At 43.9% G+C, this 24,573-nt stretch overlaps 1 protein-coding gene across 6 annotated transcripts in view; it reads right to left on the reverse strand.

Annotated features, from left to right (window-relative positions):
* The window catches only part of GFRA1 (GDNF family receptor alpha 1), a 224,342-nt gene that overhangs the window by 192,413 nt on the left and 7,356 nt on the right, over positions 1-24,573 (reverse strand). The window lies entirely within an intron of this gene.

Below are 24,573 nucleotides of genomic sequence, written 5' to 3' on the forward strand. Positions count from 1 at the left end.
TAATATATAATAATTTTTAATAATTTAATATATATAATCCTATATATCAAAATATATAGGAATTCTAAAACTAAGATATATAGGCATTAAAATTTTAAAAACTCAATATATGGGTTCAACAAAACATAGAAGGAGAGAGAATTAATGACTAGGAGGAAAGACTTGAACACACCTGATCCCAAATGTATGTCAGAGAAATAAGGAAACTGAAAATAGGATTCCAAAGTTGAGTGAAATAGAGGAAAGAGGAAGAAGCTTTGTCTGATAGAAGTTCAAAAGGAAGAGAAGTGAAAGAACAGAGAAGTATTAGAAGAGGATAACTGCAAAATTTTCCAGAACTAAACAAAAATACATGTATTCACATAGGAGAAATAAAATCATACCTAATGCCAAAATGAGGAATGTTTTAAAATCACACCTAAATACCAATGAAATTAGTAATCAAAAGCCAACAGGGAAACCTTAAAGTATGAGAAAGAAAGCTAAAAAGAGAGCTTAAAGAAACAATAGTTAGACATTCTAGACTCTATCAGCAACTACAGATGCCAGCTGGCAGTGGAATAATATTATAAAAATGCTAAAAGAAAATAATTGCCAAACTAGAATATTATACCCAAGTAAATAATTATTCAAGAATGAAGACCAAATGAAGACGTTTTCAACCTGAAAAGACCCAGTGAAATACATATCTGAAAATGAGTTTGTATCCAAAATATACAAAGAACTCTTAAAATGTGACAATAAGAAAACAACTCAATTTTTAAAATGAGTAAGAGATCTGAGCAGACATCTCACCAAAGAAGATACACAGATGGCAAATAAGCATATGAAAAGATATTCCACACCATATGCCATGAGGGACTTACAAAGTAAAATAAAAACAACCATGAGATACCCCACACACCTATTAGAATGGCTAAAATCCAAAAGCCTGACAATACCAAATGCTGATGAGGGCACCGAGACCAAGGACTTTCCCTTAAAGCTACTGGGAATGCAAAATGGTACAGCCACTTTGCAAGACAGTTTGGACAGTTTTTACAAAGCTAAATATAGACTTTAAATATGATCCAGAAATCACACTCCTAGGTACTTACCCAACTGAGTTGAAAAGTTAGGTCCACACAAAAAACAGAACACAAATGTTTATAGCTTTATTCATAACAAAACGGACAACAGCCAAAACTGGAAAGAAGACATCCTTCAGTAAGCGAATGTATAAACAAAGTGTGTTCCATCTATATGATGGAACACGATTATTCAGCAGTTGAAAGAAGTGAACTAAGAAGCCACAAAAAGACAGAGGAAACTTAAGTGCACATTACTAGGTGAAAGAAACCAGTCCTCAGGGCTCTGTGATTCCAACCATATCACATTCTGGAAAAAGAAAACTATGGAGACAGTAAAAAGATCAGTGGCTGCCAGAGGCTTAGAAGAGGAGGGATAAATAGGGAAAGCCCAGGCGGTTTTAGGGCAGTGACACTCTTCTGTGTGATACTGTGATGGTGGATACATGGCACTGTACATTTGTCAAAACTCATAGAACTGTTTAACATAAAGAGGCAACACTACTGTAAACTATGAACTTTGGTTAATGATAATGTATCAATGACTCATTAATTGTAACAAATGCACCACACTAATAGGAGAAACTGGGCATGGTGGCTCACTCCTGTCATCCCAGCACTTTGGGAGGCTGAGGCGGGCAGATCATGAGGTCAGGACTTTGAGACCAGCCTGGCCAACATAGTGAAACCTGTCTCTACTAAAAAGTACAAAAAGTTAACCAGGCATGGTGGCAGCTGCCTGTAATCCCAGCTACTCAGAAGGCTGAGGCAGGAGAATCGCTTGAACCCAGGAGGCAGAAGTTGCAGTGAGACGAGGTTGCACCATTGCACTCCAGCCTGGGCAACAAGAGCCAGACTCCATCTCAATAATAATAATACTAATAATAATAGGAGAAATTTTGGGGGCAGAGGGTATATGCGAATACTTTGTACTATCTGCTCAATTTTTCTGTAGATTTGAAACTGTTCTAAAAATATAGTCTAGTAATTAGAAAAAAATGAAAAGGAAAAAAAAAAGACAGTAATTACCATGCATAGACATTGAATGGACTATTAAAAGATATGCATCAGCAAAAAGGACACTCAACACGGAGGCATAAGCAAAGAAATAGGCTAATAAACTAAAATAGTAAATCAAAAGCCAAATAGCAATTAGTAAATTAAAAGATGCCTTGACTACTTAAAAACAAAAGTGAATTTTGAAGGATTTAAAAATGAGGGGAAAATGCATATCCCCTTGTATAGTATGTGAATTATATCTCAATAAAGCTGTTACCAAAAAATAAAAAATAAAACGTGCATGCCTCATAACTCAGGAGTCCTATTTCTAATTATCAATTTCCTTGATATGCACAGAGAAACCAGAATAAAAACAACAGTATTATTTGTAATTTCAAAAACAAGGAATGCCCATCAAGAGTGGAATATTGTTCATGCAAGTATATATGGTAAAACATAAAAATGGGGATAGCACGAACAGCTCTGCAGAGGCAAAGATGTTCAGATTTACAAAAAGTATTTTAATGTGTCCAAAATGGAACTCTAAGTCTGCACCGCTGTATGCAAAAATAGCACTGGCCCCCCACCCCTGCCCCATCTCAGAAAATGGCACTGTCATTCACCCAGGTGAATGACAACATCAAAATTCCTAGAAGCCATCCCTGGCTTCTCTCCTTCTCTCACTCCCTGTCTCCAATTCATCAGTACAACATGTGGGTCCCTTGAATCCAACTGCTTCTCATCACTAACCCAAGTGCAAGCCCCTATCAGTTCTGGAGTTGATGCTACAACATACTTCTTTTTCTGTTTCTCCTCTTGCCTATTTACAGTTAAGAGATTCTTCTGAAACATAAGTGAGATTATGACATTATCTTCTTCAAAACCCCCCCAGTCCTTCAAAGAGTCCTTCATCAGTTTTGGAACAAACACCAGAGTCCTTATCCCGTGGTCTTTAAGGCCCTGCGGCCATGTGCTGGAGCCCCTGGCTGGCTCTCCCAGCCCTCACTTACCAGGGTGCATTTCCACTGCTCAGCTTGCTCCTTGGACTCACCAGCCTCTTTCCACGTCTGAGGCTGGGCACTGACTGGTCCCTCCATCTCAGAGGCTCTTTCCCAGACTTCACAAGCTTGGGACCTTGATTTCACTGTCTCAAATGTCTCAGCAGAGAAGACTTCCTCTATCTAAAATAGTACCCACTCCCATCACTCTCTACTCCCCACCCTCCTCTATTTGCCTTCATTATATATTGATGTATCATCTGTCTCCCCCTAGACAGAATGCAGACTCCTTGAGGACAAAGGCTTTTAATGGCTGGTTCCCCATCGTATCTCCAATATACTTGGCCCACAGAAGGCACTCTGAAAATACTTGTAGAATGAATCACTTACGCAATGATACTTTAAGTAGACTTCAACTTTCCCTGTAATAGTTTCTTTTTTAAATGATATGGTTTTAAAAGGCAAATAGTTACATTGGTTCATTCTGGGTGGTGGGTACACAGGGGTTTGCTGTCCTCTTGACTTTTCGGATATTTGACATGAGACGGTAATTCCCCGCCAACTGGGGAGCTGACTTTGTGTTCCACAGGCTGAATCCGACCAGATCTGTGGCCCTGAACTTCTTCTAGAATGTGGCCTGGGTGTGGCAAGGGCAAAAGGGGACAGCAAGGGAGCAGCCTCAGAGCTGGAGATCTCAGGCTCATGGGGCTTGGCCTGCCACTTGCTATGAGGCTGGGCCAAGTCTCATAGAGGCCTGCACCCACTAGACCTGCGCTGCACCTCCACCATGCCAGGCTTAATTAAGGCAATCAGACAGGAAAGGGAGTGCTGTTCCTTTCCCTGGACCCTTAAGGGACATGAAGGGGATGCTCAGGGGAGGAGAAGCAGCTGATCTCCAGACAACTTCAAATCTCCAACAGGCCCCACAACGAGTCACAACTCACCTTCTGCACTTTCACTAGAAGGTTCCTCAGGCTCCTTCCAGCTCCAAAGTGCTAGGGTTCATTGTTTCTAATTGTCTTGAATCCATTCTCTTCCCACAGTTGAAGGAAAGTCAAAACAACCAAAAGTGACTTGCTTTAGAACTGTGGAGTTTGCAAAGCATTTTGTTATGTGTCAGCTCCTGTAGGCCTGCCAACAAGTCCATAACCCCAGTTCACAGTAGAGAAAACTGAGGCTGCGGGGTGGGGTGGGCAGTTGAAGGACTGGCCTAAGAGCACGGGGTCTGTTCGAAAAGCAGCGAATTAAATCTCTAGCATACCAGCACTAATGCTCCAGGGGCCTCTTTTCCCCAGATGGGTGTAGTTGGTCCTTCTCAAATGTGACAATGACGACAGTGGGCTGAGAAAACCATGCACACCCTGCAATTCCTGCCACGGTGAATTCCAAGATTTAGGCATCCAGGCTGAGTCTGCAGGCCAATTCCAGGGCTGCCACATGGTCCCACTCCTTCCCCCAGTTCCTAGCCAGCTCGAGATGACACGTCCAGTCTCATCTCACACTGGCCACTCTGGCCTGCTCCCTCACCCCACACAACCTTGGCCTTTCCTTTGCTGGAACATTCTTCCCACCCTAAGCCTTAACACTGGTGCTCAGAGCATCACCTGTTTCTCTTTGGGATCACTTTTTACACTTGGATTTTCTAAGTATTTGTGTCTCTCCCCTCTGCTAGACTATAAGCTCCATGGGGGGAGGGGCCAATCTGACTTTGGTCGCCATGCTACAGCCAAGTACTGAGTCCAGGATGATGTATATGAGGCTGTGAGGCCTGCAATTGCTTGGGTCCGTTACTGAACACAAGAGACAAGTGTGGCACTGTTGGGAGGTCCTACTATGTTGGCGCTGCAGATGTCGCCCCAACACAAAGAGCACATCCAAGAACTGGAAGTCCAGGAGGCATGGTCCTGGTGACAGCAATTTGCCAGAATCCTGTCCTACTTCTGGCCTTCTGATAAGTCCTAAGTGCTGACAAATTTCATCATCCAAGTATGCTTGAGATGAGTTTTCTGTCCTTCATGAAAGAAAGGCTCCTGACAGATGCACCTCCCTGGCAAGACCGTAGGCTCCCTCATGTCATGACCTGTACACCTCTGCCCTGCTTCAGCTAAGTGCTGGGCACCAAGTAGCTATTTAGTAAGCATCCTCTACTTACCTAGCTCCCACTTACTATGTATTTGTTCATTCATTCATTCATTTATTCAACAAATATCTACTTAGCACCCACTACATAGTTTTCTTGGGAAAACTACCCAGGTACAGAGAATTGAACAAGCCAGATGGGGTCCTTGGCTTGCACGCAACCTAACATTAGTTAAAGAAACAGGCACACGACAGAAGTAAGTCTACAAAATAGCTGAGGACAGTGGTAGGGTCTGTGCAGATAATGAAACAGGAAAATGTAATAAAGAATGAACAAGGAGGGAGTGATATTTAGCAAAGTGGTCTTCTTTTTATGGAAGACCTCTGGGTTGAAAATGACAAGGAGGAGCCAGCTAACTGAAGATCATGGAGAACATTCCAGATGACAGGGGAAGGCAAGAGCAAAGGCTTCGAGGCAGAACAAGCGAGATGTGTGTACCAGGGAGTAGAAAGGCAGACTGTCTTCAGATCTACGATCCTTCGTGGGAAATGGGGCTCGATGAGGCCAGAAAAGTGGGCAAGGACCTGATTCTTTAAGAATTTCTCCAATGATAATACAGATGTGTGCATGGATTGCCTTCATCTCCTGGGGCGTCGCCATTCTTCAGGCCTGTCCTACATGGACACTACGTATGTCAACCAAGGAGAGAGGACCCAGGGTGCTGGGTCCCCACTTCCACCCCATTTTGTCTCCTAGCACAGCCCTCAACCATTCTGGTCTTTAATTCTGTTATCCATCCATCAAGTAAGGATTTGATGATGAACTTGATGATCACAAAAGACTCTTCCAACATCAGGATTCTATAATTATCTTGCTTTGTGTTCTATTTTTAAAAGAATGAGATAAATCAATACAAAACATGAGCCCAGCACTAGAGGAGAGCTATCATTTAAGGATTACATTTTCAAAGTGAACATCTGAAGTACAACAGGGCAAAGCTGGCCCCTCCAAGTCACACTCGAGCACAAAGTCTCCAGTTCAGACGGCTGTTTCACTCATGTCTCAGAATTCTAGGATAGTGAAACACAGCCACAGATACTTTTCTGGGTACAGTTCATGAGCCCCACTACCCAAAAAGCAGGTGCCATCGCTTTGAAGCTTCCTGGTGTCCCCTGGCCATAGCTCCCTCCTGAGCCCTGGTGGTGGCCTGGTCATATTACTGGCCCCTGCGCAGGGCAGCAGCAGGAGATAATCACTGGTAAAAAGTGACCAGGCTCCCACCTTATTAGCCCCCTGTTTCTGGGGAATGTACCAGGCTTGGTCCACCTGGGGTCCTTGGAGCTCTGCCACAATGCTCTTCAGCAGTGCTCAGAATGGCCAGTTCCCCCTTGTCATTTAGGTCCCAACTCAAAGTCACCTTCTCAGAGAGGCACATTCTGACTTCCATGTGTAAAAAGGGTCCCCTTCTCCCCTCTGTTCCCTTCCCTATCATATTGGTCAGTTTTCTTCTTCAGAGTACTGACTGCCATCAAAACACGTGCATTTTAATTCATATGTCTCCTCTACTAGACTATAAGTTTCATGAGTTCATCCTGCCCATGCCAATGTCCCCAGGACCCTAGCACAATGTCCAGCCCACAAAAGTTGGCTCAGTAGACATTTGTTGATGGACTGAAGGAAGAAGTCATCCAAAGATCCTTGACCAAGCTCCGAGGAGCACATGGCAGGTCAGAGCCAGAAAATTCCTGGGCAAATCATCCACCATAGCACAGCAGTTTTCACCTAAGACAGCATACCTGGGGTAAGGGTGGGGGTGGATGTCTCAGAATATCATACACCTCCCCCACGAGACACTGATGCACAAAATGTGTGAGGTTGCCTCACACATTAGAACCACTGGTTAGAACCACTGGTATGGTCCAAACACTGTGCTTTGCCAGAGAGGAACAGAAGAGTCTAGCAAAAAACGTATAATGGGACATTCAGAGAGTCTAACTCAGGTGTCTGACACATACAAAGAATATCTCAAGTCAAATGTCAGCCTTCTAGGTGTTTAAACACTTCAGCCAGTAGAGTTCCTTTATACCTGGGAGCTGGTGGGGAGGCAAATCTGTCAATTCCAGCATCCCATGCTCAATTTCAAGAGGAGAAGTAGGTGAAATGGTGCCAGGCCCACAACCAGGGCTTACCAAGCAAAACACGCCACAGTCACCTGGATGGGCGGAGGAGGTACGCATCTGAGAAGGGGCTGGAAATGCAGTCATGAGGCTGACTGAGTAAGGGCAGAGGAGCAAAAATGGGCAGGAGGGTGGGCAAAGGAGGCTTTGTCGTTATTCCATGTTGTAAAAGCCAGCTTAGAGGACACAGACAACAATAGACCTTTTTTTTTTTTTTTTTTTACAGTTACCAAATATAAAACCCTGAGCATAAATTTTCTATTTTAGGGTTTTCTAAACAACATTTGACTTTGTGAGTGTTTTACATCTAGGGTAAATATTTGCCGTGCATTTCTGGCCCACGTCAGAGTGCTTATCTAAAAACCTGTTTTGTTCTGCTCTTAATAGGAAAATTCTACATCCAACGCAGGGTACTCACTCTGCCTAGGAACTCACAAGCACTTCACCTTCCCTCAGTCTCCAAGGCTCGCCCACAACACGAGCAGCAAGCCGGATCTGCATGAGAGCCATTTCTGAGAGGCTGTTTCTATCTACGTCGACTGCACTTTCTCTTAATGAAGGGTAAGCACGTGGAGGAACAGGTCAATGGCTGCCCTCACGCTCAGGTGCATCTGCCTCAGCTCCACCAGGCTGCAAGAAATGTGGGAAAATGTAGTAACCCTAAGGCAAGGCTGCAGGTGATACCAAGTGAGGTATACAGCTGGTGCCTATTGCAGCATGATGGGGCTGCTTTGTCTTATAGGCAAGCCAGGCTATCAGTGGTCATGCATCTCAGGTGGCAAGTACAAATGTACTGAGCAGTCTCCAGAGAGCAGCCACGAAGTCTGAAACGCACCCTCACCACTTCTGCCCTGGAAAGCTGGAAGGACCAGCACACGGACCACCTGCCCTTCCCAGGTGCAGTGCGATCTCTCAAGACCAGTAAACAGAGTCTTGTCTTCAACTAACAACTTCTATCACGGTGATTGGGTGATAGGCTTCAACACGCTGTCTCATAACACAGATCCAGTCCTAACAATGACACGGTACGGCGGATACTGTCTACATTTTACAAATCAGGAAACTGAGGCTTAAAGGTATTAAACAACCTCCTTAAGTTATGAAAGGATGAAGTCAGGATGCAAACTTAGTCTGACTCCAAATCTACATCCTTTCTACTATAGCACTGCTCCCCCCGCCTCCCGCAATATAAAAATATCTAAGGTTCTAATGTGCCTCTTCCTCAGTCCACAAGATTAAAAGAGAAGGCAAGCTCAATACAGACCATGTTTGAGTTATGGCCAGGATATCTAGATGGGACTACCTAGCACGCAGCTGGCTAGACCTGTTCGAAACAAGGTCTTCACAAAAATCAGAGTTCATCCACAAATTCCCCGGAGGCCTCTGCCACACAGGAAATAACAGAGCAACAGATGCCACAGAAACTGCAGAACTGGACGTCATGGGCACCTAGGTAGAAGCACAGAGTGCCAGGATCCCTGGAGGGCTCTGCAGTGAGTCCAGCCAGCCAGGGCAGGCACCGGACAGAAATCAGGGTCAAGACCAGTTGCGGTGGCTGAGGCCTGTAAACCCAGCACTTTAGGAAGCCGAGATGGGTGGATCATTTGAGGTCAGGAGTTCAAAAACAGCCCGGCCAACATAGTGAAACCCCATCTGTACTAAAAACACAAAAATTAGCCAGGCATAGGGGTGCATGCCTGTAGTCCCAGCTACTCGGGAGGCTGAGCAGGAGAATCGCGTGAACCTGGGAGGCTGAGGTTACAGTGAGCCAAGATCGCACCACTGCACTGCAGCCTGGGCGAGAGAGTGAGACTCTGTCTCACAAGAGAAAAAAATAGAAGAAGAAAGAAAGAAACCGGGGTCAAGGACAGAGAGGCATCCAGGAAAACTTCTGGCCAAGTCCGGGGCCTTCTTCCTAAGCCTCTCTAAAATAAAAAACAGGTAATTTTTTTTGCTATTCAAATACAAATGGTGCTTAGACCAGAGGTAGCTGAGGATCCATCTTGCATCTAGCTACTTTTGTTCTTGACAATCAAAACAGCAACAAGGGGGATAGCATGCAAGGGGCTAGGCCTTTGCAGCTGAACAAACTTGGCTCGAATTCAGGATTTGCCACCAACTAGCTATGTAGCCTTAGGCAGGTCACTGGACTTCTCCGAGTTTTGGTTTCCTCTTATGCAAAATGTGAATAATGCCCCTCATGCACACTCAAGGCTAACACTCAGGCTTTTGTGAAGATTAAATGAAATAGCCTACGAGACTGGGTGCAATGGCTCATGCCTGTAATCCCAGTACTTTGGGAGGCCAAGGCAGGCAGATCACCTGAGGTCAGGAGTTCGAGACCAGCCTGGCCAACATGGTGAAACCCGTCTCTACTAAAAATAAAAAAAAAATGAGCTAGGCGTGGTGGCAGGTGCCTGTAATCCCAGCTACTCGGGAGGCTGAAGCAGGAGAATTTCGTGAACCTTGGAGGCAGAGGCTGCAGTGAGCCAAGATCGTACCATTGCATTCCAGCCTAGGCAACAAAGAGAGACTGTCTTAAAACAAAACAAACAAAAAATAAATTAAAAAAAAATAAGAAAGAAAAGAAAAGAAAAAAGAAATAGCCTATGAAAGCATCTCCTGTTTAGGCATGGTGGCTTATGCCTATAATCCCAACACTTTGAGAGGACAAGGCAGGAGGATTGCTTGAGACAGAAGTTTGAGACCATCCTGAGCAACATAGTGAGACCCTGACTGGAAGGAAGGAAGGAAGGAAGGAAGGAAGGAAGGGAGGGAAGGAATCCCCTACCCTACTGATGGGAGCCCAGCACACATTTCACAATTAATGTTCTTTGACAACTGCCCTTTGGCAACCAGAGCCAGCTGTCACTCTGACCTCAGGGCTGGAACTTGAGTCGGAGGCATCCCAAAAAATGCTCCTGGGAACCAGAACAGCTAAATCTTCAAGTCTAAAGTGGACGTCCATGGACATCTTGATCCTTGCTGGCAATGCCTATTTTCCTAAAGAGGAACCTTGTCACAGGAAGAATATCTCAGGGCCAGATCCTCAGAAAACTGCCACATGACCAGCCAGTATTCAAAAAAACAGCTGCCACCAAACCCCAAAGGAAGTCATTTCCAGGCAATGCCCTTCCACAAGAGGATTCTAGAGAGATCTCAAACCCAGACAAAGAAGACTGAGATAAATGTGTGGTGCTCAAGAATTCTGACCCTCACCTGACCCCATGCACAAGATAGTTGCAGTAAGTTCACTTTCTCTGCAGACTGACAAAGCCACCAACAGCTGTGGAATGTCAAAAACAAGGCTGCCTGGGTCTAAAGTTACCCCCTCCTCCACCATGAGAGGAAAGAAAACACATTTCTGGGCTTCAGCTTCTTTATATTTTGCTTATGAGGAACAAATGTCGACAAGATATAGGGTATGCTGCTCTATTTGCCACCAAAATGCATGGAACATAATTTTATATGAAGCTACACCCGCTTAATTGTGATGCATTAAGTATTATGTTCATTGTTTCTGAAACTGAGTAGAAATGAATAATTTATTTCAGACAAAGGAAATTCTTGAATATGAAATGCCTCATCTTTTAAAATTACAATTTGGAAAGCAAGAAGGAAAAAATACCCATAGCCAGTGAACCTTATACTGCTAATAGAAAACAATGCTTCAACTGTTTCTACTTTGTTTGCAAACATTGCATTTTTTAAACATTCTTGAGAATCATCAGAAAAAAAAACACTAGGTTTCCACCATGTTCACATCCACTCAACACAGGGCTAGCATATTCAGTATTAATTTTCTGTGCTGGCTGGGTACATGACCTTTCCTTTCCCACTGATGGGTTAGCTCACCTGGAATCCACTCCCCACATCCCCGCATTCTGGTCTCTGCCATCCCCTTCCAGAACTTTCCTTCCTGCATCCTAGTTCTCTGCCATCCCCTTCCAGAACTTTCCTTCCTGCATCCTAGTTCTCTTCCTCTCTCCTTCTCCCCTTCCTTTACATGGCATTGCACTCTGCACTTTCTGGCTCACCACCATCTCCCCAGCAGCTAGCACATTCTCTGGCGCACAGTAAGTTTGCAAAAAACCTGAGTTACTGCTTAGGCGTAGAGTAGAAAACCAATGTTTTGGACTGACTGGTAATTGTAATTTCGGGTATGGCTATTGGTGTTTCTTTTCTTTTCAGAGCAGAAGAGATCTGCATGCACTCAAATCATCCACTATTCCTGTTTCATGCTAATAAATTGAGGGAGGAGGAGAAAGGGAGTGAGAATGCATAGGAAAGGAAGGCGCTGGCAGTCACCCCATCCGCCCACCCCTATTTCCTGCACAGTTCAGGAGGGCCAAAAACGAACGAAACATTCCCTAAGTGTTACTTCAAGCAACCCTATGAACTGGATACTATTATTAGCTCCATTTACACATACAGGACCTAGAACTTTGTAAGTATTTACCTGTGGTCTCACAGCTACTAGGTGCTGGAACATGGAATTCAAACCCGAGTGCGCTTAATTCCAAGGCTTTTGCTCCCTGCCACTGTGCTATTCTGCAGCACAATATTTTTTGGGATCATCAGGACCTCCTCCCCTGCCCCTCCCCATTCCCAGCCCTATCTCTGGGATGAATGCAGAGGGTTAGCCCGGTAGGTCCTGACCTAGGAACGTGTTGCCCTTCCTCCCAGGGATCATCAGCAGCTGAAAAGGGCAGCACCACCTCTTCCCACCCCAGCCCCATTGATGTCATCGGTCATCAAAACAATGTCATAACACAGCATGGGCGCAGGGTAGGACACACAGAGAGGGTTCAGTAGCTTCTCAGGAGCCAGTTCTCTGGGCTGCATAGGCACTCCCAGCCCTCCCTCCCTTCCTCCCCATCCTCTCCCCTGGAGCAGGTGCTCCCTGGGGTGAGTGGGCACTGCTTTCAATTAACACAACTCCCTTTATTTAGAACCCTTGAGTTTTCATTGAGACATTCTCTTGCGAAATGTTCTGAATCCAGTTGAGAATTTGGCACAGTAAACAGCTAGGCGAGGCAGAAGACTGGAGAGTCAGAGGAAGAAAACAGTAAATACAAAATAGATGAATAAACAAGCCCATACCTCAAGTCCTCCAAACGGGTGCCAGCAGGTTTCCAGAGGTCCAGGAAAGGCTGGACAGCACCATCCCTCCCAGGCAGGAGGACGACACTGCCTAGGGAGCCAGGCACCCACACCTGGGCCACCGCTCCCAAGTGAGAGAGCAGAAGTCCGCCCTGAGCCCAGGACAAAGGGCAGTGCTGGGGTTGAGGCTGGGACCCTGCAGAAAGGCAGATGGGAGCCATCTTCTCAGGGACCCATACTGTGCACATCCCCACTGTCCACCAGGGGAGGCCTCCTAACGCCAGCCATGCCACTCAGCATCCGCAGGGTCCCAATGAACCGTTGTCAGAGACCACCTTTCTCCTACCACAAGCCAAAACGCCTCCTAGCAGCCAAGGCCCTTCAGGATGACCCAGCTTCCTAGATTGATTCCTCCTGGCCCCTGTCTGCTCTGCTGTCTTTCTGTTTACCTGTACTCCCCCACCTCGCCCCCACCACACCTTCCCAGGACCACCCAGGGAGACGCAGCCAGCCTGCCTCAGGGACTCCTGCTCCTCTGTCCTCGCTGCCCTCGGCACCTAAATGGTGGGCTCTGTGCACTTGGCCTTTGCCTTCCGAGCCTGTGCATGCTTTCTCCTCAAGAAGGTGCATCCGGAAGGGAGGAGCTTGAACTTGACCCACACTTGCTCTTGCTCCATTTCCACCTGGAGCTGAGGCTAATAGCACAGTGCTCCTGGCCTCATTTTTTGTTTTCCCAGAAGGTACCTTCTATGAGGAGGGGTTACTCACCCACAGCAGGTCTTATGTCCTTCTCTGGTCTAGAAGCATCCAGAGCCCCTGCGTGTGCTTTTATGACACAAAACTATATTAAGTTGAACTGTCTGAAATTGTTGCTATTCTACCATGTTGACCTACTAAAATGGCAATTTCATGTGATTCAATCTAAAAATTTCAGCAATGCTGAGACAAGTTAGCCATCTTCCTTTCCTATCTTCTATGGCAAAGGCCAAGCCCCTGAGTGTGACAAACCTGCCTCTCTGCTCAGCTCTTCTCCCACCACTCCTCATACCTGCTGCTCAAGCCACGGCAAACCCTGGACACACTGTGCCTTTGCCCAGGCTGTTGCCTCTGCCTGGAATGCTCTCACCAGTCAGCTCTACTCACCACGCTCCTATCCATTCCATAAAAGCCAGCTGAAAAGTCCCCTTTTGCAAGGCTTCTCTGACCCACAACACCATCCAGTCCATTATTCCCATCTTAGGGCCACATGTGAGCTTTCTACAGGGTTCTACTCATTCATCATAATTTATCTTGTTTATATCTATCTCTAAAGCAAAAAAGGGAATTCTTAGAGGACGATTCCTATTTACCTCTGAATCACCTGGGCCTCCCACTGTGCTCATAGTAAGTTCTCAATAAATATCTGATGAATGAATTTGGCAGAAATGAAATTCTGTGATACTGAAAAACTGAAAACTGATAGAGACTATAAAAACTTACCTCTTCTTCTCTTCATTCCAAAATAAATATAAATATATATGTAACATATATAATATGTAATGTATATATAACATATATGTAACATACATAACGTAACATGTTATACATATTATATGCATCATATACCCACATACATATCACTCAGTAAAAAATATCTAATAATCCTTTATGCAGTTCGTGCACTTCACTTTCATAGGATATTTTCATGGGCTATTTCTCCCATGCATGTTATATACATGCAAATAGGTGCTACTGCATGAGTTCTGAAGCCAGGCTTCCTGGACGAGAATGCTGGCTCTACCACTTCTTAGGTGTGTGCCCTCAAGACAAGTTTCTCACTTGAGCCCCAGTTCCCTTATCCACCAACCAAGTGGGGCTAAGAGTACCTCTACTGAACAAGGCTTAAGCAAGTTATGACACATAAAACACCTAGCTCGCTGCAACTCACAGCTGCTGTAATTATTATTTTTACTTCTCTTTAAGTATCATGGGGAAGGCAACTATTTCGAATTGGGAGTATGTTCAGCCTGATCGCTTCTTTTCCCATTCAAATGCCACTTGCCATTCCCAAACTTAGAAGAATATATATAGTGGTTCCATTGAGAACTCTCCGGAATTCAGGGATCTCCTGGTATCTTCCTCATCAAGTGTTTTATTCAAAACTCGTAGCAACAGGAATCAATGAAACATTTCATAAACATGGGCTTTAAGAAACCTGCTGGCCTTCTCCCACAAAGAATGCAATCAATACTTATTTTCATACATTATTAACCGTACACAAAACGATCATGTGCAAAGGGCAACAGAAATCACAGCCAGCATGGTGCTTCTTACACAGTTCACAGGGACCTAGAGGAAAGTGGCACCAGCATGGTGGAAGACAAATGAATAGCACATTAGGTCACCTTAAAGTGGGACTAAACTATGTATTCCTTTTTTTTTTTTTTATCACTGTGTAATGCTGTTTATACGACAACATGACAAAAAAAATGGCCCTAGGCATTCTGCTCCACTTTCGAAGCCTTCCATCTCATGCTGAAATGAAAAAAGATACAATCCAGAAATTGCTTCTTTGGTTAATATTTCTGCAGTTCTGCAGGAATGGTTTTAATAGCAGACGTGCTCTGGATTTTGGTTGTCAATTAATAACCCATCAGACTGCAGGCCCAAATATTAAAATAACAGGTAGTGGTGTATATTGCAACTTTAAAGGCCCTTTGTCAGACAGTGTTTTAGGGTGGAAGACTGAGGAGAAAGCTGGGAACTAAGGACGGAGAAAAGGGAGTAGATAGCTCCTTCTAAATAAGGGATCCTGGTCTGTGCTTAAAATTTCATCACCTAACAGTAGAAAGAGCACAGGTTTTGGAGTCACAGGAACAAGAAGTGAATCTGAGCTCTTCCACGTATCAGCTATGTGGCCTTAAGAAAGTTACTCAACCTCTCTGATCCCAGCTTTCCTCCTCAGAAATCAGAGGGCACAATACGTACCTTTTAGCATGGTGGAGGACCAGAAGAATGTAAGTCTGTGAAAGGGCAGCTTGCAGGACACACAGCACGGTAAGGGGACACAGGGTAGGGGCTTCCCCAGCGGGATTCCTCTTTGCTCACTCATCTCCCCTTTCAAGAGACTGAGGATTCAATGAGGAGAATACACGGTTCTGGGATGGGCAGAGTTCCAAAAGGAACTGCAGTTTGACCAAAAATAGGCCACTTGACCAAATGATTAAAAGTCTGTCATATGCTAATGCGTGGATGGGACGGACCCTCGGTCAATTTAGTAGGAGTAAATTGCAATTGATTTTCGAAGAAATTGCTTGTTCTCTTGCCTTTCCTCAGCTGTGTCACATTCGCACACACAGCTGCCTTTGTCACAGCCAGGACCAGCTGAAACATGTGTCAAAGAAGATCTTTTTGAGGCAAAATTTTTTATCATATCCACACTTAACACACACTATAAAAACATGCACATGTAAGCAGGCAAATATACAAATGTATGTATGCCTGTGTGTCTGCATACCTGTTTATAAAGATGTTTTTGAGAGCTTGTATTTAGAAACAATTCTGCCACCATGGCTGCATACTTCTATATGGTTTGCAAATCCTCCTGTGGCTGGAGAGCTATCCTGAGTCATTTTTATTTTTACAACAGCCTACTATTTGAAGAAAGATTGTAAAAGAGTACACCCCTAAAATCTCTCTGTATACCCCACAGCCCTGTCTATGTAAATCCTGGATATGAAAAGAAAATGGTTAAAAGATTACAGAAGATAAAAAATCATAATAATAAAGGTTAACAATAGCTACTTTCACCCCTAATTTCTGATATGGCGATAGACCCTCTTAGAACATTAATTAGAATGGAAAGAGAGATGAAAGAAATGCCCAGGAGACACAATAAATTAGCCCCTTATGCAAATTACCCATTCATTTTCATCACTGACCCAGCTAGTTGAGTCTCTAAATTACAGGAAGTGGTTAGCTCCTTTAACAAAAAACTCTGAATGAAAGATTATCTTTAAAAAAAAAAATCTGAGGTCTGACAGGGCTTAAAGCAACAAATAATTTCTCACTTTTCCTTACAGACAACCCTGAAGGGTGCCAAGAAATATGAAAATTAACATTCCAGCCACTAGTTCTTGTTGCCAGAGACCTATTAATTAACGCTTGTTCCAAAACAATGGACAACTACCTCCTTAACTAAAGTCAAAGACTGTGGCTCTCAAGCTAAAAGAAACAAAGAAAAAAAAGTGTTGTATCCTAAGCGGGGGCCACAGATTTGAAGAGGTGAAAGACAACTGAACTAGGTGGGGAAATGCTAAGATATGGAGAGTTTCAAAGACCCATTTAAAAGCAAACGCACACCTAATTTTACTTGTCATCACTATTCTAGACAATTTATGTTCCATTGCCCTATCAATTTATGGAATTCTGCTTTCTTATCAGTAAAATAAGGGGACAGGACTAGGATGACCTCCAGACGTCCTACTGCATCTACAAATCCAGTGATTTTATTTATCCCTTTGTGAAACAAACGCGGCACTTCCGATCATTTAATTTATTGAAATATAATCTTGTAGCATGCATTTGTGTACTGAGCTCACTCCTGGCTTCATTTTCTCTTTTCTACTCTCATTTTCGCTTTTCTCCATTTTCTCCATTTATTATCTTTTGTACTTTATCTTCTTCCATGTATTCAAATAAGATGCCATTCTAGTTCAAAGTAAGGTATACATTGAATAAATCATATTCTATAAAGGTTATTAACATGAAAAACATATGCCAAGATCCCAAGTTTTCTTGGCATGAATAAAATGCTAGAAAGAAAAATAGTTCCAGAATAGTTAACTGAATATCTACACAAGATTCAATATACAGGCTCTTCAAAAAGGAAGGAAAATATTAAAAGTAATGGTAAAAACAGTAATTACTTTTGCACCAACCTAATATGTTAAAGTTCACTCTAGGCCCCTGCCCTCAAATTACAAAAGGAGCAGATGACTCGCAGGACCTGCAGACACTGGCCCAAGGTCACCCAGCTAGTTAGGGGTAAATGATGCTGGAAGCAGAACACAGATCTCCTGACTGCTGGATCCATACTCTTTTACCAAACAAGCCCCAATTTGATACGTCCTCTTGAGAATTTGCTACTGTGTCCCAGAGAACAAAACAAAAGGACATCCCTTGGAAAGAACAAGCTTCGACAGCAGAAAAATTGAGAGATGGCAAAAAGAAATACTTCAGAGGAGTAAGAAGAAGGAATGAGGACAGACATACTGGCTATAAATAATTTGCACCTTGTAACAATCTTCAGTTCACGCAATTACCTGTCACTCACTGATGTTTTATCTCCCTTCTTCTGGTAACAGGACCTACAGTGACTCTATGCAAAATATTTAACTGTCTGTACCTTCACAGCCTCCACTGGAACATTCGGGTCTTTGCCACAAGTGTACAGATACTAGCTTGTCCTACTCCTTTATTCATGGACCTTCTTGAGGTTGACATTTAATCTAAATAATAAAATATTGCCTTTAGGAACTGGTCAGTGAGACAGAAAGACATAGGTTTTTCAGATCATCAAGCAGGTAATCAGAGAGTAGATGTAAATTATGACACCATTTTTGTAAAAAACATATATGTATGTATGCATGTATGTACATACATATCTATGCATATTTACATATATAGCAAAAATTGGAAAAGGCTCCCATTAGCATGTTTACAGCGGTTATTTTGGGGTGGTAGGACGCTGGGTGATTAAAATTTCTTTTCCTTTTTTACCTGTTTGCAATTTCCTATTGTTCTACAATAAAAATGGATTGCTGAGGGGCAGGAGAGGGAGAGAATAAAAACCAAAAGTAGTGGTCTGTGAAAGTGAAATGTAAGTGTACTTAGCAGAGCCTTTGCAGACAGAAGCATCTCCCAGGTTTAAGGCATGCCCTTCTCAGGGAGCAGTAATTCTTGCCGCTATGAGGGGTACTGGAAAGAAGATTTATGGGGAGAGGTTAGAGGAATAGGAATCAGCCAAGCTTGGAAGGGAAGGCTGATCACAAGAATCCTTAAGCACAGGAAAAGCTCCCACCCCAGGTGATCTCCAGCTGCAACCAACTCACTTTCAACCACAGGGCATTAAGGACAGGGGTCCAAGGGAAAAGGAGAGATTCGGTACAGGAATAAGGAAGACCTTCCCCACAGGGTAGCTAAGCCTCAGGCCGGGTGATTAAGAGACAGGACTTGGCTCTAGGGCCTTTTGGATAGAGGATAGATTTTTCATTTCCTGAAGGCTCAGGTTTGCTACCGTTTGCAAGACATAGAATCATCGTTCTCTGATGAGGCAATGTGGTCTGCTGAAAAGAGTCCCAATCTTGAGTCAGGAGCAAGCCACATCGCCTTAGCGTAGCTTTAAAAAGGACTAAGATTTATTGAGGACCAAGTATGTTTCAGGCACTATACTGGATATTTGACATATGGCATCTTTAATCCACAAGAACCTATACAGTAGGCATTATCATCATCCCATTTTACACCCATGGAACCTGAGGCACAGTGAGCTCAAGATAAGGTGAGTGGCAGAGCTGGGATTCATTCACCCAGGTTGGTGGAACTCCAGAGCATGCGTTCTTTCTCCCAGCAATGGCAGGTGCAAAGATATGGAGGGATGAAGCTGCCCAGAGTGCTGGTAGAACGGCAGCTGCTCAACCTGTCTTGTCTATGATACATGGTGGCTGGGGCGAGATCAAAAGCCAGTTAGTAAAGGAATGAAGGAAGACTGAAGCCAGAGTGTTCCTGGAAGTCACCAAGGTGCACAAGACCTGGAAATGAGGAGGTCAGGTTGGACTGGGAGAAGCTAGGGAAGTCAGTTGGAAAAGCCCATGCCGAGTTCAAATGAGAGATAAGACAGTTATATCCATGATGTGGAAAGAAAGGAGCAATTCAAAAGACAGCAGGTAATTTCAGCAGGGCTTGGTGATGGGTCAGACTGAAGGGTTGAAGACAGTGGAAAGGACGGAGATGACTCCACAACTTATAGTGCAGATCACTAGGAAGACAATAATGCTATTAAATAAAACTGGAGATCCAGGAAGAGGGAGTATAAGGAGCAAAGGAGAGATGTTGAGATCCATTCTGGACATGCTAAGTTTGAGTTAACTGATACACCGCCAGATGGAGTCGTCCAGGACTCAGCTGGAAATGCTGGTTTAGTGCTCAGGAGAGGCTGCACTAGGAAGGAAGGCTCTGAGTCATCGATGTAAGTGGTGGCTAAGGTCTCCAGAATAAATGAGGCTTGTCCAGAGAGTATGCAGACAGAAAGGAGCCAACGCTGGCTCCCCCTACACCAGTGCCATGACCTGGCAAAGGTCCCCAAGCCTACCCTCAAGCACTGTGGCCCTGTCCAATCCCCTCCCCTCTCTGAGCTTCAAGTCTATAAAACAGAGTGCTGGACTAGATCTCTAGGGACCCTTCTTCTCTAACATTCAACCACTCGTGATTGACAGAATGCTGGCTTAGGATCAAGAAGGATGCATGGTGCTGAGTTGACACCCGGCATAACAAGCAAGTCTCCGACTTTCCAGTGGGAAAAACAGACACATAAATAAGTCCTCTCGATATGCTGTGATTAATGGCTACCATAAAGGCAAGAGCACGACGGAGCATGAGGGAGTCCTGAGTGGAATTGCCTGTTTGGGGGGATTCCAGCAAACGCCTTCAGAGGTGAAATTTGATCTTGGTCTTAAAGAACTGATAGAAGTTTTCTAAGTAAAGGCAAGGCCATGTGCAAAGGCACAGGAAAGTGAATGTACATGAAATACTTGGGGAATTGTTCGGCTCAGTGAGCTTGAGTGGAGGCGGGTGTGGGGCTTCAAGATGGAGAGCAGGGACTCCACTGGCCCACTAAGGAGTTTACCATATGCCAGAGTAAATAACAGGAAATGAATGGGGGTTCTCAAGTATAGCAACCAGGATTAGACAGCTGAGTGGCAAGAAAAGGACCACCAGGACCCCTAGTAGCTGATATTTACAAGGCTTTCTCTCGTTATGACCTGACAAGAAAGCAGGTGATGTTACAAGGCTCTTCTCCAACATGTAAACTGTGTAATAACTTTTTTAAAAATAATGACTTAAATATGATGGTGCATTTGAACAGAAATGCTAAACATGGCTAATTAGTCACAGAATCACTCAGAAAAAAAGAGGCAAGACTCAAAAGAGAGTTTAGGCACATCTCATCCTGGAGCAAACCACTTCCAATTACTTGGGAACCAATCTGGAGATCCTAAGGCTTCCCAGGAAGGTCAAAGTCACTCCTAGGACTTGGTAGGAAAATGATGAATGCCAGAAGCTGGGACTTTTTCTTCCAGAAAATCAGAATGTTCAAAACCTAACATTACTCTTTCCCTACAATCTATTCACTTGATTCTTGCATGCAATATCATTAACTTGCATTTTAAGGAAGGCCTGGCATCTCCTGACTTCTCTACAAAAATCCAGTCTCCCAATCAATAGTTTTAAACCTTGCTGCCAAAGAGGTGCTTCTGTCCTCCCTCTGATCCCCATCCTCAGGCTTTTCTTAGCACTCACTGTATTTTCAAAATTTCTCACTGCTTTGCTCTTCCACTCCAGAGAGTCCAAAAAAAAAAAAAAAATTGCCAATTGGTTCATTATCCTTTCAAATCCCTATTTACTTCTTGCTGTGTCTTGAACTTTTCTGAGGAAGAAAAGCAAGGGCAGAACAGAGGTGCAAGAGCAGAGAGCTTGGCTGAGAGAGACGCAGATGCTAAACAGTGCATTGTGTATACTAGCTTCTGCCTCTGAGCCCGAGCGCCCACACAGCTCTGCCCTCTGGGATCCCAGGACGCTTCTGTGTTCCTGACTCTCCTCCGACATTCTCTTGCACTGGCTTACTTTTTCCTGTGTGTCCTCCTGCTCACTTCATGTTCCAGGCCCCTAAAACCCACACTAGCCTCACCCCACAGGAAACACACCTCCTCAAGCCCTTAATCATGCCCCAGAGGCCAAAGGCTTCCGCTCTCAGGTTTCTGGAAAGCTGCCCTCCACCCTCCCTCTGCAGTTCTCTCCTGACGTGGCTACTTGGTTTCCCTTCTGCATTTCAAGCTTCAAAACAGAGAGGACAGTTTTTAGATTCCACCTTATTTTTGTTCTCCTGCTTATTCCCAACAGACCACTGATAATACATCAGCAAGGCCTTTTATGTGGTTAGCAAGCAAACAATGGCTTAAATGACCGTGGGTTTGAGGAATCCAAGGAAAATGGAAACACAAGAATGTCAAACATGTCTTGTTCCTTGGGAAGATTCAGCTCACCCTTAGTGTATGTGGATAAACACGTTCTTCATGTTGGGCAAAGATATCCAAATATGGAAACTCTGATTGCTACCATATCTGTGAAAAGCAGAGACACTGTTGTCCTGGTTTCCTCAGACAAATTTTCAAGACAGAAGGGATGTTCTAGAAAGCTCAGATTCAAACCGTGAAAAGCAATATTTATCGTCCTGTTCCTCCATCTTTTTCCATCCTACAAAGGCCAAACTGGATAATATGCATTATTCAATGACTTAAAGCCTCTCGAGGTTCCATTTGGCTTTACTATCCCACTTAAGGAGCACAGTCACTGTCCGAGGTCAAAGCTCATTAGTGCTGGAACCTAAAGCCAATGCCCTTGAGATAGAAAATGGAGCTCTAGACAAGGCCTTTCTGGCTCTGGCTGATTCATTATGATTTCTGGGTTCTAGGCAGGAAGGGCTCACAAACTCCAGATCATACTTTCTGTGAAAACAAACCTGGCCTGCGAATGGGATCCAAGGAATGCATAAGTGAAACTCGGCCCATGCAGAAGAATGTCCAATACTCATAAATTCAGACAAACCTGTGGTATCTGAGAATGACCATGCCTCCTTAAGAGTTGAAATGATTGCAAGGCTGGAGAAGGTGACGTAAGAGAACTGTGGAAGAATTCTAGAGATGAGCCCAACCTTTTCTCAGATCCACGGACTGTAACGATTAGAGATTATTTACTCCAATTGCTTCATTATACAAATGAAAGAGCAACTCTGAGAGGGAAAATGAGTGTTAAAAAACTCAATTGCTAGCCAGTGTAGTGGCACACCTGTAGTCCTAGCTACTCGGGAGACTAAGATAGGAGGATCGCTTGAGCCCAGGAGTTCGGGGCAGCAGTGACCTGTGATCAAGCCACCACACTCTAGCCTGGGCAACAGATCAAGACCCTGTCTCTAAAAAAAAAGGTTTAAAAAAAAAATAATAAAAACCCCATTGTGGCCAGGCATGGTGGCACACACCTATAATCCCAGCACTTTGGGAAGCCGAGGCGGGCGAATCTCTTGAGGTCAGGTGTTCAAGACCAGCCTGGCCAACATGGTGACATGTATTTCTCTACTAAACGTACAAAAATTATCCAGACATGGTGGCAGGCGCTTGCAATCCAGCCACTCGGGAGGCTGAGGCAGGAGAATCACTTGAACCCGGGAGGCAAAGGTAGCAGTGCGCCGAGATCATGGCACTGCACTCCAGCCTGGGCCCTGGGCGGCAGTGCAAGAAACAAACAAACAAAAACCCGTTGCTCGTAGAAATTCTGAAATTAAAACCCAATGGCCCTTCTTCCTTGCCTGCTTCCTCACTATCAGTGACCATGGAGAGGTTCATACCCTTCCAAGGGATCAGTACAAAGACTGAGGAGTCCACAGGGCAGACAGTAGGTAAGAGGCATTGTCCCTCAAAAGCAGGATGAAGGTCAGATTTGCCTCTGGCACTCCACTGGCCACATGCATCCTAGTTTCTACAGATCTGCTCCCAGGAGAGCTTAGGTGGTCACATACGTTTGTCTGTACATCTCCTCTCCACTGCTTAAAACACTGTCCTGGCTGGATCAAAGGGACAGAAAGCACTAGAAGTGACATGGAGTGGAAATTATTGGCATTACACAGAGAAACATTTGAATTCCTCTCATACTAAACTTGTATCCTTATATCTTAGCCAAAACAGACTCTCTCTCTCTCTCTCTCTCTCTCTCTCACACACACACACACACACACACACACACACACACTTTTCCTCTGAAGGAAAAGACAGAATGATGTAGAGGAATGCTTCTCAAGCTTCATGTGCATATGAAGCACCCAGCCCAGGGATCTTGTTAAAATGTGTATTCTGATTCAGTAGTTAAAATGAGATCCCGTATTTCTAATGAATTCCCTGGCAATGTCAATGATGCCGGTATAAAACCACACTCTGAGTGGCAAAGGGTAGATGTTACAAAAGCTTAGAATCAAAGAAATCCAAGTTTCAATTCTGGTTCTACCATTTAAGACTTTCGTGATTTGGCGCTGGTTTCCTAACTTCACTATGCCTCAATTTAATCATCTATAAAATGGAAACATTAATACCTAAGAAGCACTTGATGATTATATAAATTAATGATATAACACTGTTAATACAGCGCTTGGCAAATAATAAGGCTTGATAAATGCCAGTTCCTGTCTATCTCTAGGATTCATGAGAGCAAGGTAAAGACTGGCTCACTGCCCAAACCGCAATAGCTAGAACATAGTAGGGGCTCAATGGATGTTTGGTGAATGGATGAATGCATGTATAATACACCTAAATAAAATATCAGTATTTATACACTCCCTTGATCCTGTGGCTTTTCTGCAAAAACACACACACACACACACACACACACACACAACATTTAGAACACCAGGACACTCTCACCAGTTACAAACCATAATCTCATAAAATCAAATTCAACATTAACCATCACGTTTAACCACTGAGAGACATATAATTTGTGGTGACTATATATACTTGAGAAAATGTCTAAACTGTAAATAAATAAAGACAACATTAGTCTGGAATCTGTATGTCATAAAGATAAATTACTGCCTTGCTTATTTATGGGCTGTCTGAATGCAGATGTTATGAAAAACTTAATTCTAAAACGAAGTTCATTTCCAAACCACACATAGAACTGCAAAGAGAGACAAAACAAACCATGGGAAGCGAGACTACATTTCAAAGGGCCGTTGGGGCAGGAGTACATTCTCTCATAAATGCACACACTTGCTCAGGAAAAAATAGAAGCGAAAGAATTGTTAACAAATGGCAGAGCTTAATCTTTTAAATCAAAGGCAGACA

This window comes from Rhinopithecus bieti, unplaced genomic scaffold (assembly GCF_001698545.2).
Source record: "Rhinopithecus bieti isolate Rb0 unplaced genomic scaffold, ASM169854v2 scaffold_5982, whole genome shotgun sequence".
NCBI lineage: Eukaryota > Metazoa > Chordata > Mammalia > Primates > Cercopithecidae > Rhinopithecus > Rhinopithecus bieti.